Raw genomic sequence first — 9,853 nt, forward strand, 5'->3', positions numbered from 1 at the left:
TTTCGTAATGAGACATGCTTTGGAAAGTAAAATTTCAACATATTGATGTAACCTTCCAAATTTGGCCATAACGTCTAGGCTAAGTTTGGCGTGTTATAGCAGCAGCAAAGTAGCTAATCCAGGAAGCATAATTACTGGTAAGGTGAAACAAGTGAACCCAGGATTAAAGGCAATGTGGGATATTCTGCTTGGGTTTAGAGATAACTTCCGATGACTTCGCTAATTATCCTAGGAATTAGTTATTTTATGTTTTCTTATATCTTCCCATATGTTTGCAACCTATTTACTTCATAAACATCTGAATTTTAAGTATACGAATATAAGCCAAGTTTGATTTGAAAATTTCTTAAATTACAAATTCATTTTTAAGTAAATAAATTGTTTAACATAGTGTACACAATAAGCAATAACATGTAATGAATCAAATTGACTAATGTATAAAGAGTTTGCCAAAATTGACTATGTAGAGACAGGGTGTGAACCTTATCAGTTGGTGGCCTATTTTCAAGAAAATGTTTAACGTATTTTGATATTGCATAATAAGAGGAGACCCTATGAACTGAGTTCGCAAAATTTGATTACGTAGGGTTAATTCGCGCACTTTACCTTGTTAAATGGAATTGTTATGTTTGCGAACCCAGTTTGCAAGACCAACCCTGCTTAGGTAAACTTAGAACCTTTGTATAATGTAAACACTTGATAGAATAATGCGAACATCATGAGATCTGTTAAGCAAGCCCTAGATGAATAATTATGTGAACCCTTAGCAAATAATGTGCGAACCCCTACCAATTTTGCATGTGAACCCTTACACTTTATGTATGCAAACCCTTGAATTCAAACCATGTATTGCATATGAGTTGTATTTTTCTATAAATACTTATATGATATTCCACTGCACAATTAATAAATTAAGCATATTTTATGTTTGAACATGGTGTTGTGATAGAGCTTAGGTTGGGCGATATTGGAGAGTCACTTAGGTGGCTAATATGGCACTCCATAGCTTGGGTTCGACAATCGGATCGGGTTTGGGATGTTACATTGTGCATAATATTTATTGGTATAATATATTAATTTTTGGCATAATATAATTTTTTGCCCTTCACTTTACAACAAAAAAAAAGTCATTTTAGCCCTACATTTAATTTCTTGCCTCTTTTAGCCCTTAAACTTGCATTGTTTGTCAAATCACCAAAAAATGGATGTAACAGTGAATGTTTGTTAACTTTGCTAACATGGCATATGTAATGACCCAAAATTTACGAGTACCAGAAAAGTGAGTTATAGGGCCTCTGTCTTAGTGAAATAAGTTTGAAAATAATTATTAAAAATATTTATGAGCCTAGTGGTGTGTCTAATTAGGATCTAATTAGGTGAATTTAGCTTAATTTAGAGTAAGTAATAAAAAGGATTAAATTGAATAAAGGGTAAAAGTTTAATTATAAAGCAATAGAAAATAAAAAGGATTAAAATGGCAATTAAGCCATTGACTACAAATGAGGCGGCATATTGGTGAAATAAAATCAAAGATTTTTTTTAGATTTTATATATTATAATGATTATTATTATGGTTTTATATTAAATTATTATAATTATTAATTAACATTATGGTTTTATATTAGATTATTATTAGCATTATTATTAAATAAATTAAATAGAAGACAATTGTATGGTAATAAAATATACATGTGTAAGAATTGTATTGGTACAATTGTAATTTAAATATTTAATTACTTATAATTTAAGTATAAAGATATTTTATAATTATTAATTGTATTAATTAAATCATGAGATTTTTATTTGATAAGCAAATTAGATAATTACATTTATAATAATATAAATATGTACACTTGTTATATAATTATTAATTTACTTAACATTAAAGTAAAATATATTTTAATATATGATATTAATATTATATTATGTTAATAAAATAATAAAGCATAAAAAGAATTAAGGAAACAAAGAAACAAAACAAAAGAAACAGAACGAAGCAGGGAACAAAACGAAATCAGGGGAAGAAAAAGGGAAAGAAAATAAAAAGGGAAATTGGGATTTTAAAGCTTCAAGTTTAATGGGTAAGCTTAATTAAGTCTTTTTCTCTTAATTTTCATATTTTAGAAGCTTTAAAACAAGTTTTGATGAAATTAAGTTGATAATTCAAGAGTTTATATGTTTCCAAATATGGTTCATGTTGGATAAATTATGGAATTAGGGATTTAATTGGATGAATTCTAAGTTAGAATTGATTAAGGGATTAAATTGTAAACTAGGCTATAAGTTTTATGTTGAAGGGACTAAATTGAAGAAATTTTGAAATTAGGGAAATATGCTGGAAATTTTATAGTTAAATATAAGTTTAGACAAAATTTGAATAGAAAAAGAGTGAATTGGATTAAGAAAATAATTAAGTTTAGTTACGATTAAATTGGGAATAAGGTAGGAATTGTTTAGAAATTTAATTATTTATTATAATTAATGCTGTAAATAATAATATAAATTACTATTATTTTTGTAGCCAACAAAGAACCTGAAACGTCAGCATCGAAAGGAAAGGAGAAAGTCATCGAGGACTAAAACGGGAGAATTACGGTATGTATTACTATAATTCAAATTTTAATTATTATTGATTGCTGAAATTTTAATTGTTATGTATGGTAAGTAAGACTTGAGATAAGTATGTGATTATTTGAAAAGTGTATTGATTGAAAAATAAATAAATGGTGACAATTGTATGGTGTTGATGGTATACACTTGTGTGAAAATTAATTTGTATATGAATTAAGATAATAGATATTTGAATTGAATGAGTATTGAAAATTTTTGTGTAAATTAAATTGAAATTAGAAAAAGTAAAATAATACCCTATTAACTTGTCGGACTAGATTTGATACAAATGGCATGCCATTGGATTTGTGATGTGATGAGGAGATTGTAGTTCGGCCGAAAAGATGTTTCTGTTATTATATACTTTGATTTATCCGAAGAGGCACTTAATGCCTTACTGGTGTGTTATGGAGGATTTAAAATATTCTGGGTGTGTTTGGGTTGGACATTCTGGTGTGTTTGGGTGGAAATCCGCGTATCTATCATAGTCCGAGCTTTGTTAATAGGGTAAATAATTGAAATGAAATTTTGAAAATGAGATTATTTGTTTTAGCACTATTGAAAAGTACGAGAAAGAATGTATGAACTAAATTATGAATTGAGTTAGTAAGAGAAAAATGAATTATGAATTTAAGATTTATGAAGTAAAATAATTATATATAAAAGTAGTTTAAATAATTATAAAATTTATGGTTGATGTTTGTAATTTATTGATGTTAAATAGTCTTGATTTATAGTAATACCACTGAGTATATCCATACTCAGCGTACGGTTGTTTCCGTGTGCAGGTTAGTAGAAGTCAAGTGTCCCGGCTCAGCATCCAGAACAATCCCGACTCCAACACAAACTTGGTGATGTATATTTTTCTTTTGGGTAAAGGTGGCATGTACATAGGTGTTGTTTAGTCACTTGAATATGTATATTACTTTGAGTAGTGAAGGTTGAATTATAAGATTTAGATGGTTAAATGAAATGGTAAGGAAAGTACATGATATTTTGATACATGAACATTAAATTGTTAAATGAATAAAGTTTATAATCAATTTTGAATGATGCTATGATAGTTATTAAGTTAAAATTATGTTAATGATATAAATATTAGTTATATGAATGTAAAACATTGGTGTTGGTGATTTTGGTTTGAATTTGCAGGAGGTTTAGATAAAAATAAGTAGAAATGCTGCCGAAATTTTTTTATAAAAAAAAAATTGGGAATACTCGAACAAGTTACGTTCTACTTTTAATACGTGTTTGAACTTCGAGAGTCCAAGATAGGGACTTAATTATTATATTATACTATGAAAGTTATATTAATTGTAAATTATTCGTAAGTTGTCTGATATGTCCGGTAATGCCTCATAACCTCATTCCGGTGACGGTTTGGGGTTAGGGGGTGTTACAGCATACACGTGGCACATCAACAATTAATTTTTTTTTAAAAATTGAAAATATTTTTTAAAATTGTTAAATAATTTTAATAATTATAAAAAAATTATAATTTTTAAAATTTTTAAACTTAATACATAATTAATTGCTGATGTTATATCCACATGGCAATCCACATATATGTCATGTTAGAAAAGTTAACAAACATTAACTTTTCTATCCATTTTGAGTTGATTTGACAAACAACGCAAATTTAATAGCTCAAAAAAGTAAAAAAATTAAATGCAAATGTAACACCCCACACCCGTACCCTACGCTGGGACAGAATACGAGGCGTTACCTAATTTGAACACATACATTCACATGTTATCCGAGTCCCAAGAATTGGTCATATTTGAAACTTTTCCCAACTTTACCATAAACTCCTTAATATGGGCCACGAGGCTCAAAACATTCATTTGAAACCATTCCGGACTGATTTGTGTCATTTTAAGAACTTTGAAAAATAACATGTGACATAGGGGCACACACCCATGTGAGAAAGGCAACACGCTCGTGTGACCATATCAATATGGTCATGCCAATGGTCCGTGTAGTTTACATGGACTAAGCATTTAGGGACACGCTCGTGTCCTTTACCCGTGTGGAATTAATTTTCAATTCGAACCTACAGGGGTTTTCACACGGCCTGACACACGCCCGTGTTCATGGCCCGTGTCCCTCACACGGCCATGACACACTCTTGTCCTAGCCCGTGTGTAGAAACCTGGACATTCTGTTTCTGACGTCAGCAATTCTCAAGGGCCATACGGCCAAGACACATGCCCATGTGCTAGGCCGTGCCCTTCACACGGCTGAGACACACGGCCGTGTCTCTGCTCGTGTGTTTACCACTATGCATACTGACTTGCAAATTTTACATGCAGGGGACACACGGCCAGGCAACACTCCCATGGGGCTGGCCATGTGTCACACACAGCCTTGACACATGCCTGTGTGTCTACCTGTATGGACAATATAGGGCTATCTACCAAGCCCTTTGCCACCCTGAAACATAATATAACAACATCCATTCAAGAATACAAGGAATAATCAGCCACACAAGGCATTATCTCATTCATGAAAATATCATCATTTCATATATCAATAATGAACATTAGCCACTATGCCAAGGCTTAGTACAAAATGAAGGTATTCATCCTAAGCCAACACATTTGGCCAATTTAACATGACACAAACATCAAAAGTCTAAGCCCTACACATGTCATAATTCAAATAGTAAAACCAACTATACCAAGTGCTTCAGTTGATAGTGTGATTGATGTTTCCAATGTCTAATGATCCTCGAGCTAATTAGGCAGCACTATGAGAAAATGGAAAGGAGAGGGAGTAAGCATAAAGCTTAGTAAGTTGCATGCAAATAAATATAACAACAATTCTACCATCCGTCAACATGCTCATAATACAAAAGAAGGCATAAGCACAACTTACTCATCACAAACCAATACAAATCACATAGCATATATTGAGCTCATATCTCTTACATTTCAAATAGATACCTGTACCACTCACAACATGGTTATACTTTACTCGTTTAACTTAAATTATAACTCTCACCATTGAACCATTTGGAATATTATCGGATATTCACTAAGCCTCAAACATAGGGTATAATACCGATGCCATGTCCCAGATATGGTCTTACACTGGCTCTCATAATGTGGCCGATGCATGTCCCAGACATGTCTTACACTAGCTCACAATAACCCATACGTCATGGCATGAATATTCGATTTATTCCCTATGGTTCAAACGGGAATTCTACTATCTTAATTGTCATCATGCATTCTCATTTCCACAATCAAGCATTTCATGTTATATCAATTCAGCACATATAATAACAAAGTAGTTGTATTATTTACATACAACTTACCTCGGCTTACAAAATATGGCGACTCGTCGGTCTAATCTACTTGCTTGGCCTTCCCTCGATCTAGGTTTGAATTTTGAATTTCTTGATCTATAATAACAAAACTCACTCGTTTTATCAGCACACTAATCTAGACACCTGAAAAATCATAATTGGGCAAAATAACCATTTTACCCCTATGCTCGAAAATCGATTTTTATCGAATTTCTTCATATCTTAAGCCTAGATGAACCCTTTTTACTCTTATAGCAACCCAAAAATCTCCATTATTTCACACAGTTATCACTTATTTTACAACTTATGCAAAATGGTCATTTTTAAGGTTTCCATAAGAAATCTCTCCACAAAAGTTGTTTATTTCACCACTATGATTCATTTTCTTACATAAAATTTCAGAAAACAACATGAACACACTCATGGTAAAACCCTAGACTTTCAACTATTTTGCAAAATAGTCCCCTCATTTGAAAGCTCATGTTACAAAGGTTCTAAAAGTACGAAAATCATCAAGAAAAATGATTAAAATCACTTACTTGTGGAGAGACTAAATGGCTGAAAATTCAAGCTTCAAAAACCTCTCAATGGCTGATATTTTCAGTCAAGAAGAAATAATGGAGGAAAAAGATGATGACTAGGCTTTTAGGGTTTTATTTTGTTGTACATTATGTCATCACATACCTAATACCTTGACCATTAGACTTTCTTTGTCACATGGCCGGCCAGGCTATAGTCTAAGGGTCTATTTGCGCTTTAAAGATCCCCAATTTAAGTTTCATGACAATTTAACTCCCTTAGCTATTAAAATAGGACTTTTGCACTTTATGCGATTTAGTCCTTTTTCGCAATTAAGCTCACAAACGCTAAAATTAATCCACCAAAATTTTCATGCACCTTTATAAACATGCCATCACACATAAAATAATATCAAAAATAATTTCTCTGACCTCGGCTTAGTTGTTCCGAAACCACTGTTTCGACTAAGCCCAAAATCAGGCTGTTATAACAAGGTTAAAATGACTTTTTTTTTATAAAATTGAAGGGTGAAATAAATTATTATACCAAAATTATTTTAACTAAATTGAATTAAATGGATAAGGAATTAAATTATTAATGGTATTGATAATCACAATGCTTATATACATCATTTTTTATAAAGTTGATATACGCATAAATAAACTATAATGAGATAGTTGATATGATATGTAATGCAAATTATAACAAGAAATTTTTATTATCATTATTTATAAGTCAAAATGATTATTACGTTAGAAATAAAAATAATTATAACTTGTAAAACATCAAAAGTATTATTTGAATTTATCTAAATCCATAAGACTAATTCAAATTCAAAAAAATCTAAATTTTAAAAAAATTAAACCCAAAAGAGGTCGAGCATAAAAAAAAAATCTGAGTCAATAAAACTTTGAGCTTTCCGAAAAATTTGAAGATTAAAAAGATTTGAATCCTAAAACAAGTCAATTTGAGCTCGCCCACTTGCTATCTGTAATGAAAAGTTGCTTGAACCACTTCTAATGCATTCTATCAGTAGGTTATTAACGAAAAAAAAAAGTGTCCATTTTCTTCATGGAAGTATTTGATGTACTAAAAAAATCTATTATTCTATACACTGTTAGAGAGTCAAATGATGGTGAGTTATTAAAAATAAATTAAGTGAATTGTTATTATTTAAAAATTAATAAATACATATCAAAATTTAAAAACATCAAATCTATATTAAAAATTGCATCCTTAAAATATTTTGAAGAACTTTACAAATAAAACAAACAGAAAATTGATCCCCCAACATGTGTGGTTTCCTATAAAGAATAGTAAAACAAACCCAATTATCATCTAAGAGAAGAAAAAAGTTAAGAAAATACAATAAAATCAATGAGTGAGTGAATGACATTGAAAGAAAAATAATCAGTAACGAGACAAAGACCACAAAAAGGGAGTAAGAAATGGGGCCAAAATTTTTGGCTTGGAAGAAGAACAAGAAGCTTCTTCAAACCTCACAGCTATACAATGGGGTCAACAATGGATATCATTTCTCGTACAAATAAATCTATACAGATAGAGAAAACGCGTGCAAATATCAAATAAAAAGATGGGAGAAATGGGCTTCAAGATTTTGGTGTCTGATATGGGATTTTGTGTGGGTTCCAACTATTTCCATCATAATATACATTTGTAAGAGATAGGAAATTTGTTTCTTCAGATTCATGTATTCTTATATGCATGTATATAGAGATCAAAGATGATTCATTAGAAAAACAAAAAACAAAAAACAAAAAACTTCATTTCTGATTTTTTTTTTTGCAATTATTTGATGTCTAGAAAAGTGAAATTGTCCACTACGAAAATGCACAAAAATTGCTATCAACATGGTGGGTTTTGGGTTTTTCTTTTTCTTTTTTTTTTTCGAAAGTGAAGATATATATACATACAAAAAATATATATGAGAACTGTATGAAATTATTGGTAACATAATGTACCCCATTTGTGATATGGGTGATGGTATTTGCTATTTTGGTTGTATTGTTCTTTTTTGAAAGGGAAAGAAGATAAGTACTATTGATAAAAAAAAGTATGTTTTGTCTTTAATTTAAAGCTTGTGTTCCTCACCTTTTTTTTTTCTTACTTATTGTCACTTTATTTACTTTTATATATAAATATATATATATTGTGTTGGGTAAATTATATCTGATTATCAGCTTGAGTTTGTGTATGTTTGTGTGGAATATTTCATAGTTAACGTTGTCTGATGTAAAACATTAATTTCATACTAATAAATATGGAAAATAAAAAACAGAATTATATAATTTTAGACTTATTTAAGATTCAGGTTATTAAGTTAGGAAAAAAAATTTAAAATTGAATTTTATATAAAAAATTAGATTTATTTAAAATATGAGGTAATTTTAAGTAAAATTTTTAAATGCACTAACTGGTTATTAATTTTATTGATTAAAAAGATTATAGTTAAAATTCAAATTTAGTAGATTCGCAAAAATTATTTCATATAATAACCCTACATATTTCACAATCCTATATGACAACAGGAACACTAAATTTTTTTAAAAAAAATACTCTAAATAAATAAACAACGAAAGAAAAATACAATGCATATTGTATAATTGATATTATGGGATCTATGCATGTAATACTCAAATGTTACGTAAATAATTTTTTTATTAAATTACTTAAAAATGTAAAAAAATTTTACCAGAATTGATTAATTTTTGAAAAATTTATGGGAGTAGATCTATTTTACAAAAGCACTTCTAATTGAAAGCGTTTTCAAAGCACTTTCTGCCACATCAACACTAAAAGTGGCAACACAAATATTTTTATTTATTTGTAGAAATAAAACTTATAAAATAGGTCTTTATATAGACCTAAAATCTTATTTTCCTTGTTTTCTTAAGTGATGTGAGATTTGGATATAGGTATATATAGACTCATAATCCATTTGCAGTTTGTTCCTAAACAATGTGAGATTACTTACTCTTTTACCAACATCTTTTTATCATGCTTGGTGCCGTGAATAAAACGAGAGAGAAATGTGAAGATGTGTGTGTGTGATATTATTAAATAATAATTCAATTCAATTTAATTTTTTAATAATATTAAAAATGTCATGTATCAACTCTTAATTAGTTGAAAGATTTTTTCCAGGTCATAATAGTTATAAAATTATAGTTGAGATCGTCTTTTGAAAAAAAATTAAATACCTAACAAAAAATCATATAATTTGAAGGTTGCTTATTTCAAATTTTTTATGCAACGATATTATAAAATATAAATCAAAAGATAATAATAATAATAATAATAATAATAATAATAATAATAATAAAAGATACCAAATAAACATTACTATAATGATAATTACGAGATCATATGATACTTTTTTTTGTGTTTACACAA

General features: G+C 29.3%; 1 long non-coding RNA gene across 1 annotated transcript; it reads right to left on the bottom strand.

Moving 5' to 3' along the window:
• Positions 1-5,169: 5,169 nt before the first annotated feature.
• LOC121230652 (uncharacterized) lies at positions 5,170-6,592 on the bottom strand. The gene is made up of 3 exons (XR_005928698.1): positions 6,460-6,592; positions 5,930-6,016; positions 5,170-5,359 (listed from the first exon to the last, which is right to left on the bottom strand). It is a non-coding gene; the product is annotated as an uncharacterized lncRNA (long non-coding RNA).
• Between the last annotated feature and the right edge of the window lie 3,261 nt (positions 6,593-9,853).

This window comes from Gossypium hirsutum, chromosome A06 (genome assembly GCF_007990345.1).
Source record: "Gossypium hirsutum isolate 1008001.06 chromosome A06, Gossypium_hirsutum_v2.1, whole genome shotgun sequence".
NCBI lineage: Eukaryota > Viridiplantae > Streptophyta > Magnoliopsida > Malvales > Malvaceae > Gossypium > Gossypium hirsutum.